The sequence below is a fragment of the Condylura cristata genome, unplaced genomic scaffold (genome assembly GCF_000260355.1).
Source record: "Condylura cristata isolate star-nosed mole 26May11 unplaced genomic scaffold, ConCri1.0 scaffold00018, whole genome shotgun sequence".
NCBI classification, from domain to species: Eukaryota; Metazoa; Chordata; class Mammalia; order Eulipotyphla; family Talpidae; genus Condylura; species Condylura cristata.
This window is the reverse complement of record NW_004567119.1, coordinates 27,658,840-27,684,361: the sequence shown is the minus strand read 5'-3', so window position 1 is coordinate 27,684,361 and position 25,522 is coordinate 27,658,840.

Sequence of the window (25,522 nt, the reverse complement as noted above, 5' to 3'; positions counted from 1 at the left end):
GTTTCACATCATATTAAACATCCTTATCAATTTAAAGTTGTTTTTTTTTTAATACACTTGACTTCTAAAACATTATTGCTCTTATGTACTGAAGTTCAAATTATCCTAGTTTTGGCCAATTGGAGTTTCCAAGTCAGCTCCTGAGTGCCTTCACATGGCTTTGATTGTCTCCGGTGGATATTTTGTTTTTTGATATCAGATGTTTGAAGCTCTTGTCTTTTACTGTTTCAGATGTGGAATGAGTTATTTCTCCAAGAATAACTTACCATTCAATGGAAAATTGTACCTCAAAAGCATAGTCTGGATATTGGGGGGAATGCCCCTCATTACTGATTGGTGTAGGCATTGTGAGTGAAGCAATTCTCTCTCTCTTGTCCCCGCCCCCACCCAGCTATCTATCTTGTGAGTCATAGTCATATTTCCAGTTCATTTCAGGATAACAGGTCTTTTATTTAACCCTTTGATACTTCATCTTTATCTCTTTTGTTCCATACCAAAAATCCTGGTTCTGGGTGACACGAGAAATTGTAGAATCAAAATAACCCACAATTACTTGTTAGCGCTCTTTCATACTCAGTCTAACAATCTCAGAATACTAATAACATCATTTATGATGAGTGAAAAATGTTTAAGAATTATCTTCTCCTACTCTAGTTTTTAAATAGCTGTGCTGTATCCACATAGTCAGATTATTATATATTACAGACTTTCTACTTTAATCATCATTCGCTAAGTGCTCCATATTTAATACATATCACCCGTCCTTAAATCCACGCCATTGCAGTCATTTGGTTATATAAAAATTACCTTTTTATAGATTTTCTTCTGGGAAGGCTAGTCTGTGAGTCTTTTACACAGGTAAAGCTTTGTCTTCTCAGCCCTTCAGCTTAGCTTCAGTTGCCACAGTTCATGCTCAGTTGTTCATTTGTCTTTCTGTAGTATAGCAGTGGTGTTCAAACACAGTCCTCCAGCATTTATAGCTTATGACTGACTTCTTGCTATATATTTCAAACATTTCTGATATAAACATTCTGCTAGAACTTTTTCTTCCCCACTCCTTTCACACCCGGGTAATAGTAATCTGACTTGTCCTCACTAGAATATGTTTTTGGAGATAAAATTCTGAAGACCATGGTAACACAATACATTATTTTAATTTTTAGACTATTTCCTTAAATTATTAGTAATGTTTATTAATTAGATTGTTTCCTTACTTGGATTTTCTTCTTTGGAGCCCCCATTTTTATATATTAGGATTTCTATTTCTTCTTTCCAACTTTATCAAACCTCACTATAACTTTCTTCAATTTATTTCCATCTTTAAGGTTTGTTTTTCTTTTTCACTGTTTCTCTTAAAGCATTATTTATGGTGTTTGCTATTGGAGTCTCCTGTTTAGTTATTTTCTAAAAATATATTTTATTTTGAAGTCTTGAGTTCTGTCTCTTTTTTATGAGTTTTTGTACTTATGACTAATGTGTCCATATTTTATATATTCTTCTAAATTCCCTTTAGTTGTATTTTGTATAGATTAGTTTTACATGACTTAGTTGTATATTATCAATTTAGCGGGTCTTTGGACAGTAGCTCTCAGATGTGCTTTTGTTACCTGTCAGGGTCTGACGTCCTCTGCTTCCTATTATCACTGTCTATAGCAAGTTTTTCTGCTTCTTCCTCCAGTTTGTGTTCTGTTAACTTTATGAGGCATTTGACTTGATATTTTTATGTCAACAAAGACTGAGCTCATGTCATTTTTCTAAAACTCTGCTTGCACCCTCTTCTGCTGTTTCTGCAGTGCTGAAAATTGAGGGTTGCATTAAAGCCCACACTCATCTAACCCTTCTCTTTCCTCTCTTGACACTTTCCTTATGCTAGTCCATTTTGATTCCAGTTTACCCGAAGTCTGGCACCCAGTCATAGAAGAATGGCAGGCTGCTTAGCGTTCTCAGGGACTGGAGTACGGCTGTACCAAGCAGAGATGCCTTTGGACTGGTTCTCTTCTGGAGTCATAAAAATCCCACTAGTTTCAATTTGCCCACATTGTCATCTAGTGAAGACTCTGTCAGCCATTTTGGGTTGTTCAGACTCTTCTCTGTTTCCCTTTACTTTTCTCACACTGTCTTCCCCTGGGTTGATCATTTGTCCCCAGCTGTTTGCCTTTGGAGAATTTATGAGGTTTGTTTGCAAGTGCTTTCTATATCTACATTACACTTGCTGTCTTTACTTTTTTCTGTTGCTATATGGGGATTCAGGAAGATCTAAAATCTAAGTGCCGACCACTGTCATCAACCTTTATTTTTAGAAATTCCCCCTTTCTGCAAATTATCTTCAATGTAATGCACTGCCTGGTTCTCACATGCATTTTTACCAAGATTCCTTCTGAAGCTTAAAGATGCCCTGTTTCAGTAATTCTCCAGTGCCCACCCCACCTTTCCAAAGAAGTAGAATGCTCTGAGTGTGCTATGAAAAGTGGCCTTTTCATTGTCAGATGGTCTGTTTTAGAGTTTGATGTCCACATAGGCACTTCCAACTACTATTTTTATTTTCAAGTTCTGCCTTTCATCCGTAGGTATTTCCAGTTAACCAATTCTCCTTTACCTTTTTCTTTTCTGGAACATACCCTCAGCTCTAATTTGTAAGAGCTGTTAATGTTCTCCTGTGTATAATATAGTCATTATATACTTGTTTGTTTATATCAAGAAATGCTATTTTCCTCACTTACTAAACCCTGTCTTTCAAAATATACTCAAAGTACAACTTCTCAGACTCCATGACCAACTTCTATACAAGCTGCATAGTAGGACAATGGTATAATGAATGGAGGTATGGGAACTGTGTAGCTGAGTGTTGTTTGAAGACATATCTTCATGTCTTCTGGCTCACTATCTTCTCATTCACCACAGCACTTAATAGTTTCCGGAAGGCATGCCATTCTTGTTTTCTATACCATACCCCCTGTTTTAGCACAGCCTACTGTTTCTGCAGAAGCACCTTGACCCACCCTTTTAAAACTCCTTTCCTTCATTTGGCCAACTCCTACTAAACCCAGGGAAAGATTTTAGTCATGCTCATAATTGGAAAACCTGCCTCCCCATATACATGCTACCCCAAAACAACTTGCTCCCTCTTTCTATCCTTTCATTACATTGCAACAAATTGTACATCTCAAATCTCTCACTTCAAGGATTCCAGGGAAGGTAGAGTCCAGGATTTTGGTCTCTAAAGCTCACAGGACAGCTGAAAAGGATCAATCATTAAATATCATAAACATGTGTACCAGGTAAGCCTTCTCACGACTGGTTGTTGCTTCCTCCTCCCCCCCAAGATGCTCATCTCAATTCCTTTCCAGATGTCCAAAGAAGTAAAAACAGAAAGAGAAGAGAAAATGTATTTCTTCACTGAAAGTAGTTAATTCTGTTTTCTGATATTAAAAAGTAAATGGCACTTAAAAGAATAAAAGTGACAACATGGAAATAGAATCCAATGAACACAAACATGCTTATTGGCAAAATGGTGTGATAGAGCTGAAGTGAATTAAGTCTCAAATATACACTAACACCATGGGTGAAAGCACAGCTATACAGAAGACCTGGTGAGGATTGGATTTTATAGGGTTTTCTTGCATTTTGGTGCTTACACCTTTTAAAATGTGACAGAACCACCTGGAGTTCTCTTTTACTTCTAGTGAAGGTTTAGAAAACAGGGATTGGAGGTGGGCATCAGAGTCAAAGTGGATATCCTCAGTTGCTTTACAAACATTATCTTCACATGTAACTATGGACATTTACAAAAATGGCTGCTAGAATTATAATAAACGGCTGCCATTTACCTGGCCTTGATTGAGCTAAACACAAAAGTCAGTGTTTAGTAAAACAGAGGTGTGTTTATTTGTGAACAGTAGATTAACTATCATGGCTGGACAGAACCAGGTGGACTTTCCTTCAGACTCTGCAGTTTGGCCAGTCTCCTATTCAAGCAGCTGTCACTGACCATCAGCTTAAATAGGAGGCAGCATCTGATCAAGATATGAGTTTTCAGATTCTTGACATCAGGGGAAAGGAGTAATTTTCTGCTAGTATATTTATAATGAATGTGCATCTTAATCAACACTACTTTTCCACTTTACCACCTCTTAAAAGGAAAAGACATCTATATACCAAATCCCATAGATTTTCCCAATCTATCTGGGGTTTTCAGCAAATTAAAATGAATATTAAGCATGAGCACATTGAAAGATTACATTACTCAGCAAGCCTCCAAAGGGTTCCAGCTTTTTTGAAGTAATCCATTGCTCTCCAAGATTCATGAGCTGCCTGTCAAAGCATTTAATTGTATATTTATTGAAATGAATGGCCACTGTGCCTGATTGAGCAGGCTTGACTGTAAGCTTTGCTGTTATTTTTTTCATGGCTGTTTTCCCTTGTGTGCTTTCCATGTTGCATGCTGGTGAAGGAAACACTCTAATCCTCCACTCTGGTCCTCACAAAATGCAAGATATTGTCATTGATGGTATTGCCTCACCAATTGTGTACATCACTGTGTAGGTTCTTTTTTTTTTTTTTAACCCATTTTCCTGAGAGCTTCTTAAACAGAAGTCCCTTAAGTACACCTGTGGTCAAATCCATTATTCCAGGTGTTCATCCTGAGATCCTAGGCCAGTGCCTCAATTATTTGCTTTGCCTCAGTCTCCCCTCTTGCAGAGAATGGATAATTGTATCTACAGGTTAGTAACTGCCTGGCATAGGGACTGGAACTTGATAGTAGCTCACTGATCCTATCCTCTGCTTTTCTCTCCATGGACTGTCCCACAGTGCAGCCTCATCCTGTGCCCCATCTCCCTGAGTTGATAACCAGTTAATCCAGAGTTAGAAAACCCCTCTCTTCTCATCCAACAGGGCAGAGGGTGTGCCTTCTGGACAGGGGCAGCAGTGTGCTGTGGTCAGAGTGACAGTTTCCACAGGCGTGGGTCCTGGGTTCTAGTCTACCTCCTAGTCCCCTTTCCCAGCATCACGCAGCCTGAGTCATCTCTTCAGATCATCAAGGTTTTCTAATATGTTATCAAACTATATATTCAAGAATATATAAAGTCTGGCTAACGTATATGCTCTAGCTTTCAAAATTATAAGTAGCTTGCACAAAAACCCATCACTTAAATGGATATTGACTGCAGGTTTCTTTACCTTCTGCCAAGTGGAAAATATCAGGAAATTCCTGTGGAAATATCAGGAATGGATGGTGCAGTCCCTGCTTTGAAGGGATTTGACTGCCCTGTCAAGCAGCAAGAGAATGGCCCAGAAGAAAAGAAGGAACAACTCTAGATACTACCTGGTGATCTGCTATGAGATGGTGTGCAAGCAACTATTTTCAGAAACATTTAATAGACTAAATAAGTCAGAAAATCTTCATGCAGAAGCAACATCATGGAGAACTTTGAACTGGGAGACAGTTATAGGGTCCCATTTGTTTGGTATCAAGTGTCTTAAGGTTGGCTTTACCTCAGTCTGGGCTTTTTTTTGCTCTTGTATAGAGGGACAGTGTCTGAGTCATACTTTTCAAACTATCCTATGGAGTCCTGAGGGACTGGCAGGAAACAGAACTATGAGACTAAGTGTGGCCTGAGTCTTGCTTCCCTGGTTTTATTTGTTCAATATACTGGAGGCCCATGAAAGTCCTAAGGACAAAAATGTTATGCAGTTAAAGCAACAACAACAGCAACAAGGTTTGAGAACATTTGGATATTTATTTCTAGGGGCCTTCCTGAGACATGCACTGAAAGAAGAGAGAATAAAAATGCACATTCTTCCATAATTCTGTTTCCAACTTCCTTTCCTGACGTGGATCATAGGTGCTCTTGACCTTGCTCATCAAAGAGGAAAGAGGAAAGGAGGGTTAACACATAAAGTTGGGCATAACAAATTAGAATCAAGCTTCAGTTAGCTCAGCATTTTAGAGACTATTCTTTTCAGTTGGATATAAATTTCCAAATGCTATGTCTAAAGTGATAGTAGGAGCTATGCCCACTGGAAAGCCCCTTTCTACACATCACTGTTTACATTTCCATTAATTAGAATGATATTCAACTAGAAATTCATTCCCTTGGATGCCTTCACCACATTTGCAGCCATCAGTAATCCCATGTATGGCAGCTACCCAGTAGGACAGATTTAGGATATTTTCATCACTGCAGGCAGGTTTATTGGTCAGCATAAAGTAGAAATAAGCCAAAATAAAAGAGGAAGTTACTTCTGGCCAAGTCCTGAGTCCACACTCTTTTCCTGGGAAAACTGAAACTATCCCCTTTAGAAAACCAGTCCAGTGGGAAGATAATCCCCAGGGCAGCTAGTGTCACTTACTTAAGTGTGAGCTTGAAAAACCAAGACATTCAAAGTATACAGGGTGAAAGACTAAAATTAAAAGTGAAATAGAAACAAAAAATCAGTGGTTGCATTAAAAAAAAAAAAAGTGTTCCAGCTGTTTCACGGAGAACAGTCCCTCCAAATACCCCACTGACTCTCAGTTGAGAACCGGTAGCTCTACATCCCAGGATCCCAGGGCAGGGTAGATCAACAGAGCAGCTTTTCGGTTTTTTATCAGGTTCCACCTGCCCAATACCAGGATGAGTGGAACAGTCTTCCCTAATCTAGCTGCAGAGGACACCTTCCTGAGAGATCCCTCCAAAGAATCTGCACACTGAAGTTCAGGGGCATCTGATATGCAGCCACCATATGCCCCACTGCTAATATTCACACTGTGTTGTGATTCTTGAGGTATGTCATTCACTACAGTAAAAATTTCAGTGCTTTTTATGCATCCAGCAGTATTCTAAACTCTTCATAATCATAACCTCAAATTAACTTTCCAATAACTTTATGAGGAACCGAAAAACTCATTTGCTTTCAAAGCTGTATGTTCCAGGTAAATTCAGGTTCAAGAATCTGCATGCTAAACTGCACAGAGCACAGACTCTTTACCTGAGATCATTCCAGTTTCACAAATTTCTCCATGATATGATGGAGAGAGGAATAAGCCACATTTTTTGGTAAAGAAATTCTGACACATCATTTTCTTTTATATTCAATATGTATTTTAAGCTTCAGAAAATAAAAAGTACATGGAAATTGGGAAGTATATTTTTATTCATTAATACAGATTTCAGTATTCCAAATATGAACCTGCCTCTTGACACTTGAGTATCACTTGTTTATAGACTGTTATTCGTGAATGAGGGCTTAGAGTCTTGGAACCTCTCAATTGCTTACTCAGCAATGAAGATGAAAATGTGACCATGGAAAACCCATATTTGACTATCAGCACTTCAATGGATGCACTAATTTTCAGGACTCCATTTATTGTGTACAGCTGTCTTAGTCTAGGCAATATCTTGAAAAAGCACTTGAGAAAGAAGTGCCTGTAAGTGCCTTAAAAGAAAGAAGAAAAAGGAATTCTATGTATTAGAGAATTTTTTAACACAGACTTCCCCAGTGATACATGCTAAGCAACTGTTACTCATTAACTGCCTTTGTTCTGCTCACTGCTGATCGGATTGCTTCTGTCCTTTTGTTAGAATGAATTCTGTCGAGGTGAAAACATAGTTTTGTAACATGATATAAGTTTCAGGTGTACAGCATTATAACTTGACACCTATATCCACTACCTCATGATCACCACCAAAAGTCTAGTTTCCCTCCAACACCACAATTGAACCCTTTTATGATTTCTCACTGCTTCTGTTCATGACCCAGGCACTGATCAGCTCCTAGTCACTCCCATTTATGCCTAGCCAGCTCCTGTGATGTCTTCCCATAAATTAAAGAACACGTCCAAGGTTGTCCCATTGATTTCTTGTTTGGATCCTACTAATTTATTTATCATTCTGGGCACAATGGGAGGAAAAATAGACTTCCTATTGAAGGAAGTTATCTTTTAATTTCTCTTATTTAGAGAGTACTTCTGATTCTAAGTATTCTGGAAATTCCAATGACTCAACTTTTGTTATTATCTTTCTTTGCTCTTAGAATTAGAACCCTGTGTCAAAGTTTTTTTGTTACAAGAGAGTTACATAATCTTAAAGTTGGATCTTAGATTTGTCTTTAGATGAGAAATAAATGAATACAGGACTTTAAGAAAAGATTATTTTCACACAACACATGACTTATTTGATGTTTTGTTTCTCCATTTCTCATGGGAAGAGATCACAGGGGGTGGCAAGGCAACTCACTACCCATTCAGACCTCATCTTGTCTATGGAAACTGGTGCTTGAGGACCCCGCACAAAAATGCTGATATTCTGGCTAGTGCTGTTGCTGAATATTAGATTGTCTCTTGTCTCTGATCCATCAATCCCATGAACTCTACCATCATTCATTAAACTGGAGCAGGTTAATTCATTAGCTTGCATTCATTAGTGTAAATGCAAAATCTTCAAAACGCCCCTGTTACCCTATGTAAACTACAAAAGAAGTGGACCTTATTAGGCCTAAAACATCTATTTGACAGGTATCCAGGGCGAAGAGAGGCAAGACAGACAGCTTATCAGGTTGGGTCAAACACTACTTGCAACTTTGCAGGTGTGTCCCTGAGTGGACAAGGCTCTCCCCTGAGCGAGTAGGGCTGGAACATGGTGTCTGGCTTAGACCCTTAGAGCGTGGTGTCTGGCCTCTGTCTGATGACAGAAGGGAATGTATTATGCCTAGCCCACTCTTTCACTGCATGGTACCTCTCCTACAGTTCACCATATCAAAACCATTGAGGACCTGGTTTCTATTCTCACTATGATTTGGATTCAGGCTTCCAGCACCCCTCTGCATTGGAAATGGAGCTCACAATCATTTAGCAGTGTTAATTGAAAAGAAACGTGAATGTTTTAATAAATGGGGTCTCTTTTATGAATTCTGTGGTCCTGTTCTGTTCAATGAATTTTTTTTGTAATTACTTCCCAACATGATGTTGGAAAATGCAACATTTCCCCCTCTAAATTTTCACACAATTGGACTCTCATGAGTATCCCAGTATGCCTCAGCACTTTCACAAGGAGACACATCTAAGTCCCACTAAGTTAGGACTTGCTGTTCCAATAAGTTAGGACTTCCTGTTTTCTGTTCTCTGCTGTATGCTGAACTTTTCTATTATAATCCTCACCACATTTATGATACATTGCAGTATCTCTCTTACCCTCAAAGCCATTAAGCTACTTGGGAGCAGGAAAAGAGAGTTTGTCCACTGTTTTCTCCACACTGAGTTTGGTACCGAGGAAGAACCCAGAATTGCAATGAACATAGTAATATGCTCTTTCATGGCCCCATATTATAGATGAGGATATGAAGATAGATTAAAACTGAACCCAATAATGCACTCTGACAAATTTATGTCTAGAAGACCAGAGCCTAGTCTTCTGCATACAAAAAGTAAACCTTGCTCAGTCTTCCACAACTACTCCTCCTGAATTTAGTAATAGTAGGTTGAAGCTACTTCTGCAAGTCTACAATGCAGTCCTCTAGCCTCTGATATCTTAAAGCTTGTAGAAGTTTCTTAGGTTAGAAGTAAATACAAATTACTTAATTAAAAAAAAAAATAAGAGCAAATGTCCTTTCACTTAGACAAAATACATCCTTTACTGAGGATGCGAGGAGGGTTAGGTTGGTTTGCTCAGGATGGACTCTCTGACTCTGTCTCATATCCATGTCGGGGAGCGACCCTGACTTGGATGAATGTCAGAGGAGAGGCCAGGTAGATGACTGGGTAACATCACTCCAGATTCGTAGGTTAAGAGCACATGGGAATTTAATGGTTCCATAAATATTAGCTGTTGCCTCTCCCCTGCTCAGAAAGTTTCTAATCCATTCATCTCAATGTTTTTCTGCCTCTTTCAGCCACTACCACTATAGATTTTCCAGGCTTGTTTTATGATTTATTTCAATTGCCATTCAGGTCCATAAGCCAGGAATCGGGGAAGAAAAGAGTGAGGGAATAAAAAGCAACCTGTGAATGATAGTCCAGATGCCTGCCTGTTTCTGCCCCATTAATTAAGTGCTACCCTCTTCATTGCCTGGGTTCCTCCCAAATCCTGAGAAGTGTTAAAAAAATATGCATTACCTCTTTCATGTCACCCACATACTGCAAAATGCAAGAAATGGGATGCTCAAAGAGGAAAATACAAATCAAGAACTTTTGATTAAATGTTCCTCTCTGGAAAAGATGACCAAAATTCACACTGGAGAGACATAGAGCTGTCATAAATGAGCCAAAAGAGTTACCTCAGTCTAACACAAACACTTCTATAAATCAGTGCTTGAGAAGATGCTGTCAGGCAAATACACGAATAAAGCACACTCCTGACACCATAAGATAAACTTAGAAAACTCTTCTCTAGGTACCATTGTAATCAGAACACAAGAATCTTCTGGAAGATCACATCTAAAAAATTGTGATCTTCAAAGTCATAAAAACAACTGAGAGTTTCTTATTTCAACACTAATAATGATTTCAAGAAGACTGCCTTAAATGTAAACATCTGTTTCAGAAAGAAGTGTTACTATCTGAAATATTCTCACATTGCAGAATATAAAAATGGGGATGGTACTTTGCAGATAAGGATGGAATTATGCTTATCTCTATTTTGAACTCACCCTTTTGTCAAATTATCTACAACTCCCTACATGTAGCATTAGCTAAACTTGAAATGAAGATATTAAATCATGGTGTAAAAGCATCAAGTAAATAATTTAGAGAGATAATATACATATTAATATATATCATGTTATTATGCATGAGAGTAATTGAGCTGATGTTCTACCTTAAAGTTGATTTTCACAGTCCTGGCATTCTTCCCCTTCAACACTACACATATCAACACAATAGCAATCTATGAACTAAAATAATGAAGATGATGAATAGAAAATGATGTTTAAAAATAGTAGCTATGTACATAAATTGCACTTAAATCTTTTAGAATAAATTGTTTACATGTTTTTCTCCTAGGCACCTTGAAATGAGAAGGAAGTATTTTATAAGTAAAAGGGGTAACTTACGGCCCTCCCTGGTGGCGCAGCGGGTTAAAAGCACAGCACTGAGAATCTGAGGCCACTTCCACACGAGTTCGATTCCCGCCTGCCGCCTGCCCCGGAGGAGACCACATGGCGAGCCAGACCTCTCCTGACCCGCCCGCTGCTTCCCTCAGCAGTGTACTTCGTCGATCTGCCTGTTCTGCTCCCCATTCTGTCTCTGGTGAAACCTCTCACCGCCCCTGAGCCTCTGGCCTGTACCCCAGTTCTGTATGAATAAATAAATAAATCTTTAAAAAAAAAAAAGGGGGTAACTTACACATTTAAGACCATCACCAATAGAGAGCTCACTGCACACTGCTTTTATTTTTTCCGAGCACATCGTACTCCTTCTCTATGGCCATAAGCAAATTCTCATTAGATTTTCTAGTATGAAAATTTTACTTTCTAAAGTCTTTCTCCTCATCAGACCTACCTGCATCAGTCTGTTGGCAAGATAATGCTATATATTTAACACCCACAATGCAATGACTTAAAACCAACAAACTGCTACTCTCTATGCATTTGTGAGCCAAAGGTGGGGGGAGGGAACCAGAGTTCTAGAATTTGTTTTGCTAATTTCAACTGCTGTGTGAGTATGAGTTCAGAACTTCATGTGTGTCTCCTCTCCTTGCTGTGGCATGGTCTGATTGTGCACAGAATTGATTTATGCTTGGTTTTATCTAAAATCCTGTACTATCTACTCTCAACTTCAGTTGAACAAAAAGGTAAATATTTACAGTTGGATGAATTATGTGACTCTTCAAAGGCAGGTTTTACTAGTTTCAAGGGATGGACAGGTAAAATACTTCAAAGCAAATAAAAACATAGAAGAAATCATGACTCTGTAAAAAAAAAAAACAGTGACTATTCTATGGAGGTCATTTTTAAATTTAAGGCTCTGTGTTAAAGATTTTTATAATGTTAGTGTGACCTGGGGTAAACTTTATAAAATGCTTCTCTGTGGGGTGCCAGTAAAAGTAGAATTCAAACTTAAATGAAGAGCACTGTCTGCAAGAGTTAGCATGGAAAACCATAAAGAAAACATTTCATTGGCCACCAGAAGATGCAATTTCCTCATCATTGAAGATCTCAAATATGATTACACCTTTCCTGTTATGGTAAGAATAGAAATGTCACTTGATGCCTACTGTAAGGATCAAAGTCAAGCTACAAAAGGTTTAGGGAAAGTGAGCCCCTGCTAGGTTTTCAGAAGTGTTTGGTGATGATGAAGCATGTGTAAGCTTTGAAGTACTGTCTGTCCAAATGACACCAGCTGGAATTCCTGGAGAGGCAAGCACTGCTTGTCCTTCACACTCCATCAACAGGTAGAACCTGTAAGAAGAAAGTGAGTACAAGCTGATAAGAAGGTGGCTGAGAAAGAATGACTTGTAAGTGGTTTTCAAAAAGTCTGCTTTTCTCCATGACTAGCTCAAAGAACAATAGCAATGATGGAATAGAGCTTCTCTGGAAGGTTAAAAAAAATGCACATGTAAGATCCCAAATTCAAGCTTAATCCACTAATTGATTTCACAGGGAAGCAGTCACACTTTACCACAGACAGCTTATGACACCTCTGTCAGTATGAACAGTAGTCAAAAGTGGGCAAAAAAGAGAAGTTTACTTTCATTCAAGTTATTATTCATAAGCCACTTCTACAATCACAGTATTCAGCACTTTGTTGAATGAATGACTACAACAATTTTTGAAAGATAACAATAAATGCCACAAACAAAAGCCCTAAGGGAGTACCAAAGGGAAAGTATTGAAGTACAACTTGAGGGGTTTAAGAAAGGATTCATTTTGGGGGTCACATTTGATAAGCTGGAAACAAGAGGAAGGGAGACATGTTTACACCTGGGGAGCAGCATTCCAGGTAAAAGGTAAGGGTAGAGAAGGCTCACTGCACTACTGTACCGTAGGTATGAAGGGATTGAGGGATGAGGTCCTGGAGCAAGACCAGACCATTAGGGTACCCACCCTGACCAGCTGGAGGTGTCCATTATTTTCTCTGTGACCAGAAGACTCCTGGGGAGTCTTCACTGTAGTCTGAGCAGGGAAGTGATGGCATCAGAACTCTACTCTAGGAAAATTTATCTGGTAACAATAAATGCGTTAGTTAAACTGAAGGAAGGAGAAATGGGATGCCAAGACATCAGGTGGCAGTTAACAAGGTCCAATAAGCTATCATGGAAGGAAAGGGGAAAATATTTCACCATAGGCTTCTCGGATTCCAAGTGAGTAGGCAAGGAGGACAGGGCTGAAGTAGGCATGAAAGACACACACAGAGACCATGATGCCTTTCATAACATAGAGGAGGATTATGGGATGGAAGAGCATTCTTGGAATTTGCGCACTTGGACTATGAGGGATCAGCAGGAAATCTGGACAGGGATCTCTAATGGACAGTGGAGAACAAGTCTTAAAGCTTAACAGAGAGGGAGGGCTTAAAGAGAAAGACTGGTGGCCCTCCCTGGTGGCGCAGCGGGTTAAAGCACAGCACTGAGAATCTGCTTCCTCATGAGTTTGATTCCCGCCTGCCCCGGAGGTGACCACATGCCGTGGCAGACCTCTCCTGACCCGCCCGCTGCTCCCCTCAGCAGTGTACTTTGTCGATCTGCCTGTTCTGTTCCCCGCTCTGTCTCTGGTGAAGCCTCTCGCCGCCCCTGAGCCTCTGGCCTGTACCCCAGTTCTGTATGCACAAATAAAATAAAATCTTTAAAAAAAAAAAAAAAAAAAAGAGAAAGACTGGAAACTTCCAGAAGTTTTTCTTCCTCTCATCAAGAAGACAAACTCCAAAGTATGTTTCTGATATAGGCACTTAATTAACATTATTCTCCACATCATGCACATCTTCATCTGCAGCTAAATCATGAGTGGTCACTATGAGGAGACTATTGCATCATGATAAAAGTGAGTATGCACTGTTCACCCCTCAGGAGTGTGTGCAGAGCTTTTAGAAAGCTCGCCATAGCAAGCTCTTCCTATGTTAGGCACACAACGTGACTTTTGTGCCAGCCCCAAGAATATTATCTTTAAATACTAAAGCTCAAAGCAAAATTAATAAAGGAGATTTTCTCCAAACCCTTAAAGCCCTTAGAAATTTACCTGGATCTTAATATGTGTTACCCCAGAATCCCAGTAAGGCACTGAGTGAGAAAGAGCACCCTAGAACCTGCATTCAGGGTTGCAGTTAAGAGCAGACAGACATTGCTATAGTCTAACAGGGCCAGCAGAAGGTAAAAGGTTATATCTTATGTTTGGTTTCCTTGCAGACCAATTCACGTGCATTTGGTGGAAAATACAGATGTAATCTCCTTTCAATTCATTGATTTTCTTTATTCCTCAGTGAGTTTGCTATTTTTACTCTCAGGAGTTCCTTTAATGAGAATCTGTTACCCTCATTTCCCCCTCCTTCCTGCACCCTGCTCCACTACATATGGATAGTTCCCCTTGATGTTTTATCAGAGCAGGTGAAGGAGGAGTAACAGTGATTGTTCTTGCCAACAGTTACTCCCAGTGTCTCGGCAGTGGTTCTTATTTATTTGTGGTGCATAGAACACTAGATGCTGAGAAGGCTAAAATGACAAAGCAGTTGTTTTATTTACTCCTCCGTGGAGGGACTGGGCTATGATTGGAAATTCCTTGCCTTCATTCTCCACTCTTGTCACCCAGTTCTTGTGCTGCTATTTATCCCACTTTCCACCCCAGGAGCCCAGGTTCATTCTGACCAAACACGAATGTCATTCCTTCAACAGCTCCAATCTGGTCTTCCAATCTGGTCCCTGTTGGAGGAAAGTTCTTCGCCCTAGTGTACTGTGTTTACCTTGTAGCTATTATACAAAATTCGGTGGCAGTAACATCTATACTATCATTTTTCAAAAAATGTATTGAAAACTTTACAAACACTTAACTTCGGCAAATGTCAACTGAAATCATGAGGTAAATACGAGGCAAGTGTAAACTGAGGCAGGCTTGAATGACCAGCACTTTGAGTTTATTGGAAAAGGTAGAGGGGAGTTGTAATTTAGGAATTGCAAGTTGTTGTAAGCTATACAGGCAAGTCCATGAGGGCTTGGGGTGGGTTATGTTTATGGGCAAGGGGTTCACAGAGGGGAGACCCCAGCCAGAATCCCAGCAGCAACTTCACTGGATGGGGAGCTCCTTGACCGATGTTCACTGGTCAGGGGGCAAGTCTTCTGTATTTTCCTGAAGAGCTGGTATTTACCAGAGATCAGTCTTTCCCTTCTTAATTTTTGTTCTTCTGTGGGTGCAGGTGTGAGATTCTTTATTCCATAGCCTCTGGTTTCATTATTAGATCAAATCCTTTCACAGCGAGGACTTTGCCAAGTGCTGAGGAAGCAATGATAAATACAACACACTCCTGTCCTCAGAGGCTCCATAGTCTGTTGGAGAATGCAAGTTCATAAGTAAATACATTTCCCTGCCACAGATAAGAGATGTTACCAAGATGTTACTAAAAAGCTCTGAAAGTACAAAGGAGTTTGCCGCTGGGCAATGATGAAGACTAAAAAGGGGAAGTCTCATGTTTCCAGTTCCACCCAGCCCCAATGAAGGTGGAGCTGAGCTGCTAGGGGAGGCTAGAAATAAAGAAGATAAATGAAAAAAGGGCCAGCCACAAGAGTCCTGGGAAGGGCCAGCCACAAGAGTCCTGGGAAGGAGCTCAGGGGCATAGTGTACAAGGGGGACAAATCTTAGTAAATAGAGGCACTCAATGTCCTAAATGTTGCTCAAGTACAGTTTTTAAAAGTTGAAGTTAAGTCCCTCTATGATTATGCCATATCATACATCATTGCTGTTTAATGAGGAAATGGGTAAGATGTTGAGCTGATTCAAATAGAATCTGAGAATACACACACACACAATCAGGAATGTTGAAATAAATTTTTCTAATAAAAACTATGTTGTTAAGAACTATGGGTAATATAATACAATGTTAAGCATAATCTTTTCCACAGGTAGGAATGAGTTGTATTTCTACCAGGAAAACATTTGCATTTCTGTAAGACAAAACCCATTTGTATTATTATCCATTTTCTACAAAGTGCAGGTCCCACAAAAGACTCCTATTCTCTTGAATGAGGAGACCCCAGAGGGTCAAGTACAAGACATCTAAGAGTACATTCATAGATACCCAACATTTCAAATTGTAACAGGACAGTGGGATACTTCTTGGTGAGTTTTAGGTAGAAGAGTGACATAATCTGATTTATAATTTGAAAAGATCACCTTGACAGTGTTTCTGTGACTGCATTAATTGGCTTTTTTTAATCATCAACTGATAAATGTCTTTCTTCTCACACTAGACTGTGAACTTCATCAGAGCAGAGATGGTATTTTTTTCAGCATTATGTTCCCACCCACAGCACAGTCTCTGGTAAAATGATTGGTAGTCAGCAAATGTTTGTTCATGACACGGTAATGAAGTGGACGTGGTAGGGCATGGCATTCAAAGGAGCAGTTTCCAGGTTTCTGAATAGGGAAGCTATGTGGACAGTGATGCTGTTTGCAAAGCATGAGATTCTGAGCTTTGCAGCAGAGTAGGAAAAGATGCCACTGTTCCTCTTTCATGCTTTTGATGCCCTTGTGAGAGGTCTGCTGGATCTTCATCAAACCCTGTTTTACTGTATGCACAGCCAAATCCATTCCCCAGCCTGGCTCAGTCATTTGTGGCTTTTTGACTCAGTCCTGGCCAATGATGCTGGAGCAGAGATGTGGGCCCTTCGAAGGTGGATCTTCGCACAGCCCCCCAGGATACTCTCTTATTCCTGTTTCCTGTGCCTTGGCTGAATGTCATCCAACCACCAGACTCACCAGGGAAGCCACACGTAAGGATGGTTAAGTCTCAGTTTCTTCTAGGTCCCCACAATTTAAAAAAATACTGGTCTTCCCTAATGGTACAGTGGGTTAAATCACAGCACTAAGAAGCTAAAACCAGTTCATCATGAGTTCAATCCCTGCTCTGGAGGTGGTCCACTTGGCATGGCAGACCTCTCCGGATCCACCTGATGCTCCCCTCAGCAGTGTACAGTGTACTTCAGTCAATCTGCTTGTTCTGCTCCCTGCTCTGTCTCTGGTGAATCCTCTCACCACCCCTGCACCTATGTCCTGTACCCCAGCTCTGTATGCATAAATAAATCTTTTCTAAAAAAATAATTAAGACAGTATTTTTTATTTAGCATTTATTTTACTTTGTTTTATAATGAATTGTTCACATTTGGATCTTTTTCTTGAAATTGTAAGCACACAGTATGTTTCTCAAGAGGATGCTACTTTCATTGTGAATTGAGCAGTTCGTTATGGTGTGGGATCGTATTGAGATTATCCATCCAGGTCTTATCCACTAAATGTTTGTAGTTGCCTCCTGCCCCCAGCAAAGAACTGCCCTTAGTGGTCAACCTCTACAAGAGCATGAAACCCAAAAGAGCATTTATTCATTCTTTTATTTCCCAAAGCATTTAGGCTTACTCTCCCTTTTCCCCACCCCCATCTTTGACAAAGGATATAAGTTAGAAAGGGCAGATGTCAAATCCCACCATTACCCTCGACTAGCCAGGGGGGATTCAGCTAAGACTTACTATTCCCTCAGCTTGTATATCTTCATCTGAAAATCGTGAAGCCCACTAACATCTAATCCACAGGGTGTTTGAAGAATTTAACAAATGCTGAGTTAATGTGTTTGGGGGCCTATAGTAGATATTTGATATTTTTTTTATTTCTACAACTTCTCTAATTTAACTTAAATTAAAAAATAATAAATATTAGTACACTTTGTTTCTTCTGGAAAGAAATCTGTGGCCCAAATATTTTTTAAAGGAAATGTTTTATCTCAGAGTGTAGGTATATGTGCACACTGGCATGAGTTCAGGAAAGTTAACATGGAAGGCTATGCTGTTTAGTGCAAATTCTTGGTTATATTGTTAATTTGCTGTATCAGTTAAGATAGCATAAAAGACTTGTAGCATGAAAAGAAAGAACTTAGAGACAGTCTAAAACAGTTTTTTAATCAACTGGTTCGGGTAAGAGAGTCAAGGCTCTGCCCTGGGCTGTTTCTCACTGGTGGGTTTGTGGTCTGTTTTCAGTGCTTTGCTTTTGGGTAGAAATTAGAGAGCAAGATGAGATCTTCCCAAGTCTGCTGAAAGAAAATGAGAGACACATCGTTGTTTCCCAAGCACAGATGTGACGAGGCTGTCAGGGGCCTTATAGGGAGGGGGCGACAGTGACTTGTAGGGGGAATAGAGAGAAATGAAACGAAGGATCAGGTAAGGCCATACAAGCAATGACCATGGATTCTGACTGCAGTACTGAAGCTGGGAGGGAGAGGTAGTGTGGGGGACACGGTGGACTGTGGTGACGAGACTGGGTGTCGGAATGGTGGGTGTGATGTGATTACGCACCTGAAGGGGGAGCTGCTCACATCTGCAACACACCAACATGTGAACCAAGGTCAGTGTAGTAGGGGAGGGGCAAGAAAGAAAAGGTTTTCCAAGCTTCAAAAAAAGGCATCAGAAATTAAGGCTGATCATTCCTCAGGCTCTGAAGGGCCTGAACTGTGCACCTGGAGCCACAGACAGAGGGACAACGGCAACCTCAGAACAGCGGGATGATAGGCTATTGAAAGCAAATAATGATGTCCTCAGGTGCCTGCTGAGGTGGTCATGGCCTGAGCGAGGCAAGCCAGCACTGTGCTGGGCCTCTGATGGACACAGAACTGTGCTGGGCCTCTGATGGACACAGAAGAGGCTGCCAGAAAGTGCTCAGAAGAGGGTGAAGCCCCGAGAACCTCTATTTATTTACAGTTTAGAAATTCAGACTCTCTATATATACCTTGTCTTCTGACTCATAGAATGTTCCTTAAAAACTCATTCTTTAAAAGAAAATAAATAGGCCCTCCCTCGTGGCACAGCGGGTTAAAGCACCGCACTGAGAATCTAAAAGCCACTTCCTCATGAGTTCGATTCCCGCCTGCCCCGGAGGTGACCACATGGCGTGGCAGACATCTCCTGACCCGCCCGCTGCTCCCCTCAGCAGTGTACTTCGTCGATCTGCCTGTTCTGCTCCCCACTCTGTCTCTGGTGAATCCTCCACCCTCCACATCTCTGGCCTGTACCCCAGTTCTATATGAATAAATAAATAAATCTTTAAAAAAAAAAAAAGAAAATAAATAAATAAACCTACTAGCTATTTTTCTCATTTCTAGAAGAAATGAATGTCAATATGGAGGTTCAGCAAGAGGAGACGGTGGAAAGGAGCACCCTGATACGGCATGCAAGAAGACAGGACACCATGCGTGTGGCTGTTTCATCAGTGTAGTTCACCAATTCTTATTTATATAAAATAAAGTGTCTGGGGATTTAAAGGAAGATTGTGAATAAATACCGCTGTAGCAAAACTGAAGGCAACACACAGTCAGACACTGTTCTCTGAAGTGTCCTAAGATAGGAGAACAAGACAGCATTCTCTAGTAAAATGGGCCATGTTGTTTAGAGCTTCCAGAATCCTGCAAAATAGCCACACAAATGGAGGCTTAGCCACCTAATTATGGGGAGTTAATAAGTAGTGGTCAAACACCACTGCACAAATGCTAATGCCTTTGTGTGGCCGGGCATGACCCCTAGCAGAGATAGGACAGCACTTTCGGCAGATGAAGGGTAGGGAAATAGATTTTCCCCTTGCCCAGATGCTTGAGGCTTTCCTCGGATGGAAGTGGCAGGACTTGGCAGGCTGCTGCCCGTCAGCCTCGTCCCACAGTGGTGTAGTTCCTGATGGCGTCCAAGCAGTGGGTGGTGATGCTGCTGCTTTATTTTCCAACGTGTTACAGCATTTCATGAGTCCCCCACGCCCTGGGGTTTGCACAGGAAAAACACACACTGCAAGTATGTCAAATGATAGATTGTTCTGCACAATAATTACAGAACCAAATAATCCCAAGGGAGTGTGAACATGATTGGAAATTTCTAGATTGGAAAAAATACATGTGTTAAGACCCAACCTATTGGTAAGCCCAGCACCTGGCCACTTATTGGTAAGCCTAGCACCTGGCCACTTACTAGATTCCTGTGAATGATGTCTGTATTTTTATTTAATGGCCAGATTTCCTCTTCAGACTTGATTATCCTGTGCACAGGGCAGAGGCAATGAGAGACACACAGCCGTCTCATTTAATCTATTAGATTTCTTTGTTCTACTCCCTTGGGGTACAGAGGCAAATTCCAATTTAGTAATCAAGGCCTGAGTCATCGAGTAAATAACTCAATTTCTCTTCCTTGTTCACTGAGCTAGTTGTATGAGCAAACACAATGTTTTTATGTCAAGTGTGTGAATGGGCTTATCAGGGCATTGCATTCAGAAACTACATGGATATGCTGAAAAATCAATCAGGCTGCAAGAACAGGGACAGGGATTGGATGGCTAGTGTCCAAAGTCAGAAACTATCTCTGAGATGGAGTTTTTAAATGCAGATACAGTAGATTAGTTCTCAAATCAACAGACTTCAACCTATTAATAGATAAAAGTAAAATAAGTTACTGGGCTAGTGCATAGGCATCATAGGTAGAAATTATTTTGTTCCAGAAAAAAAGTTAATATGTTAAATAGAAATAATTGGGGTGTTCTTGTTCTCTCTCCTGCCTTTCCTCCCTCCCACCCCATCCCTCTCTCTCTCTCTCTCTCTCTCTCTCTCTCTTTTACTAATTAAACTAAACTAAACTATCCTATATACTATTAAAAATAGAAATAAAGGTGATCAAGTCACAATCCCTCTTAAAAGTTTCTCCTACAAAAATCAGTTACAACTAATCCAGGAAGGCAATGATAAGGATATTCTCATCATTTTGGAATTAAGAAGAGGCACCAGTCAGCACAAGGGGGTCCATGATGAAGCTCCCACAGAGGCTGACCTCTAAAGGGAGGCTTATAAGAAATGGCTAAAGAACTGCGATTACAGCAGAGGTGATGAGGAATCAGTAAGAATTTTTTTTTTCTTCCCTACACCCACTCAAGGAAGAGCTGTGTCCTTTTTGCTTGAGTTACAGAGAAGACGCTTAGTAGCATTGTAACGAGAGTAAGAGTCCATGAAATCTTACCCTTAGCCTTCTCCACCAGAGTAAGAATAGCTACCACTTGTCACTCACCTCCACCAAGTCATGCACTTGGTCTGGCTTAATTCTTTCAGTAACACTAGCAGTTGGTATTTTTATCCAAATTAAAGCTGATCCCAAAACTTTCACTCTTGCTCCTCTCTTGATCCTTCATTTAGTTCTGTGCTGCTTCCAGGTGGGGACACAGCTGAGTACCTAGCAGGTCACACACTTGTTTTGCAGAGTAGAAGTATATTTCAGATTTCCTCTGGATTTGTCAACTATGTGACAGCATGAATCAGTTCCATGGATGACTCTTGGGTAAAGTGAATCCTGTTAAATGTGATGAAGATGTAGATGCAGATATAGCAAGTGAGACCTAGAGAAATGTGGGTTGGGTCTTAATTCTTAGAATTTGCCAGTCATTTGAAGCCCCTGATGATGCATGGGCTTAATTGAGGTCATGTCGGTTTACAATACAATGTATGATTTAGGAGCTTTTAAGATGTGTGTTACCACACCACACCCACTGGCAGAGCACACATCATCTTCCTCCACAGTCCCTTGATGCTCTTCCCCCACCCCTGCCCCCATCGCAGAGGCTCCCACCACATTTCTGGAGTTTGTTTTCATTAGCTTTTGTCTGTTCCTTTGTTTTGTTCCTTTATATTCCACATAAGAGTGAGATGATCTGGTATTTATGCTTCTCCTTCTGACCTGTTTCACTTTGCATAATCCCCTCCAGTTCCATCCATGTTTTTGCAAATGCTGAGATTTCATCTTTTTATTGTTGGATATTTTCCATTGTGTACAGACACCACATCTTCTTAATACACTTCTCTGTCCTTGGGCACTGAGGTTGTTCCTATAATGTGACTATTATTTTGGTTGCAGATTTTGTTCTTTTCAGCCTCCATAATAGCATAAGCTGATTCTTTACAATAAGTTTATATCTATGGGATATAAATAATGCTTTATAATAATGCATGCCTAATGGGGTATAATAATGGAACAAGGTAATGATGGCTCCATATTCCTAAGAGCACAGATACATTATGACTTCATATAAAGGTTGTGTGCACATTTTGTTAGCTATAAATACATCATCTTTCTCTGTCTCTGTCTATCATCTAACTATCATCTGCCTATCATATTACTGGTTCTGTTTCTCTGGAAAATCTTGACTTACATATGAGCTTAGAGAAAGTCTTTCTGAGAATATGACAGTTGTGCTGAGCTCTGAAAAATGAGGAAAACACTGACATATTAAGAGCTAGAAAAAGATAATTCCAATAAAATGGAGTATGATAGCAAATGCCTGAGGCCGAATGAGTCAAAAAGAAGGCAGTTAGCATGAGATTATATCAGAGAGAGCAACAGAGACCAGATTGCTTTGGTCTCATTGGTAGGGAAGGAGCTTGGATTTTCTTCCCTAAGAGCATTAAAAAGCAGAATAATTGGGCCCTCCCTGGTGGCGCAGCGAGTTAAAGCACTGCACTGAGAAGCTAAAGCCACTCTGCATGAGTTCGATTCCTGCCTGCCCCGGAGGTGACCACATGGCGTGGCAGACCTCTCCTGCTGCTCCCCTCAGCAGTGTACTTCGTTGATCTGCCTGTTCTGCTCCCCTCTCTGTCTCTGGTGAAGCCTCTCACCGCCCCGAGCCTCTGGCCTGTACCCCAGTTCTATATGCATAAATAAATAAATCTTAAAAAAAAAAAGCACAATAACTGACTCACCACATTATATGTGTAACCAACAAATAAATGGGTAAATAGTTATTTCTTAAATGGTGAAAGATTTTTTTAATGAAACAAATATGCTATTTTTGCCCTTATTCCTTGATAATTTTTATTTAGATGGCCTGGCAGATGCTGCCAAAGGGGAAGATAGAGATAAAAATGGTCTGTGTCTTACCAGAACAGCAGAGGCACTGACTGTACAGCTTCAGCATAAATGAGTTTTCTGACATTTTACAATGTGCATTTTTAAAAACCTCTTGCAGAATATGCATGCACTAATGCAGACTGCATTTACCTAATCATAGGCCATCAATTATCTGTTCAGTGAGGTACAAGGAAACTTCACCTGATTCCAGGAAGCCTGCGGCCATAAGTTTACACAAGAGCACCCTCTTCTGTGCAGTTGCAGCCCTGGACTTAAGAAAAAGGAGAGATAGTTTCGCTAAAACCTGCCCACAGCCCCTCCTGAAGTTAAGGGAAAGTAAACCTTAGGAGCACCCCTCCTGGCCTCACATACCAAAGGCTCCAGCATGCAGATTCCTGGAAAAACTGCTTACAAGCATGCAAAAGAGAGGGGAGCAGAGTTTGGGACACTTTCTCAGAAGGGGAAGGGAAGAACTCTGTACTTAATAAAACTCTCCCTCCTCACCGGGGGTTCACCGATGTCCAGGTGGGCCATCCCTGGCAATCAGGGTAATGAAGTGATGTCCAGAGCCCAGAAGGCAGATAGGTGCTGGAGATGAGCCTGAAGGACCCAGTACAAACCCTGCAGTTGAATGTAGGGCAGCCATTAGGCAAAGGTGTCCCTTTCTCTGTGGCTCTGTATTGTCTCAGTGGGGTCTGCTGCTGAGAGTCCCCGAACAACAGAAAACTGTCTCAGACATCTGGTAGATCATGCCTTCTTAGATAGTTACCAAACAGATGAAAATACTGCCCCTCCATGTCATTCAGAGGCAGTGAAAGGTGACATCCTGTTGATATCTTAGTCTCATGGAGATTTCAGCTAACTCTGGCCATGATGCTCTTGTCTATAAAACAGTCATGAGCACCTCATGAACATATAGCATTTCATGTGCATAGCTCCAGAGTGCTGGCTGACAGGGTGGGCTTGCGATCTCAGTGAGGCCAATCTTGAATTTGCAGCCCTGGGGCTCAGCAGGGGTGCTGGCCTGGAGTGTCTGTGCTGAGCTGCTTCAGAGCTGTTCCCAGGAAACTTCACCCCCTGGGATGAGCTGTCTACCTGGGTTTATTTATCTCTTGGGAATAGCACAGGGTCCTGAGTGGGAGCTCAAGCACAGGCCTTGCAGTTCTGCTTCATGTCTGTGTATCCCCCTCAACCAAAACAGCTCTCATGGTCATGTCTGCTGGGGAAGCAGCAAGGGATGGTGCTTGTCCCCAGGGTGATGGGGAAGGAAGGCATATTTCTAAAGAATTTAATCTATCACATAGCACTTTCCTTGTAAAGCAAGAAGAGGCAGAAATGCTAAGCTTGTGTACAGACAATACTAGAGGAAAGAGTCCTGGCCACCTGAATGTCTCCTGAGGCTTGTGTTTTCAGGTTAGCCTTATTACATTGGGTACTGAAGAGCAACTAAAAAGGTTAGTATTATCCCTCTCATTTTTTAGAGAGAAAGGCTGAGGCTCTGAAGCACAAAACTGACTGAAATCATTGAACCTAGAAGCTGCAGTCAGGATTTGAACCCAATGTCTTTGAACCCAAATCCAATGGGAATCATCAAGTCTCAAAGGTTATCTAAGTGACTGAGCCCTGAAACCTCCCTCACTGGTCCCAGTTTTGCTTTTTAGATGGGTTATAGAAAATTTAACTCCATTTCCAGATGGATATAGAAAATTTACCAGAAGGCCATCATTCATACGCATGGAGTTAGCTCTCCTATCTTCTTGCCTTGAGGTGAAATACACCCACTTCTCCTGCTCACCATTCAGCCCTTGTCCTCCATAGCCCTCATGGTCCCATGTATCTGAGGACAGGAATGCATGGGCCTGGATGAAAACACCCAAAGAAGGCTTTAATAAAGAAATTTTAGTATGAAGGGAGGTAGCCAACACTAACAAAAAGCAAAAAAAAAAAAAAAAAAGCATTGCCTTTGAACTAAAAAGCAAGGAAAAGGTTTGGAGAAAAGTAAACAAGCGTGGTGCTAGGAACATCGGGCAGTGTTGGACACTCGAATCACACCACCTCCTGCTATTTGGCCCAGGGAGCACACTTTAAGGAAAAAACAGATCAAAGTGCTCATCACTACAGAAAAAAAAAAATATATATATATATATATATATATATATATATATATATATATATATATATATATATAACTGTATTTGGGGGTAGATACTAGTCAGCCCTATTGTGGGGATCATTTCTGAATATGCATGTTGTTGAATCATTAGGTTGTCCTCCTGGAACTAAGATAACATTGTGTCAATCCTACCTCAATAATGATTATGAAAGAAACATTTAAATCTGTTCAGTCAGGATGATGAAGAAATCTAAGACCATGCCACTGGAGGAATGCTTAAGCACCCCGAAACCCCTTATCCAACTAAAGAGAAGCTTTAGGAGCAAGGGAACACGGGTCTATCAACATTTGTAAAAGCCACCATATTGTGATAAGAGCCGAGGTTCTA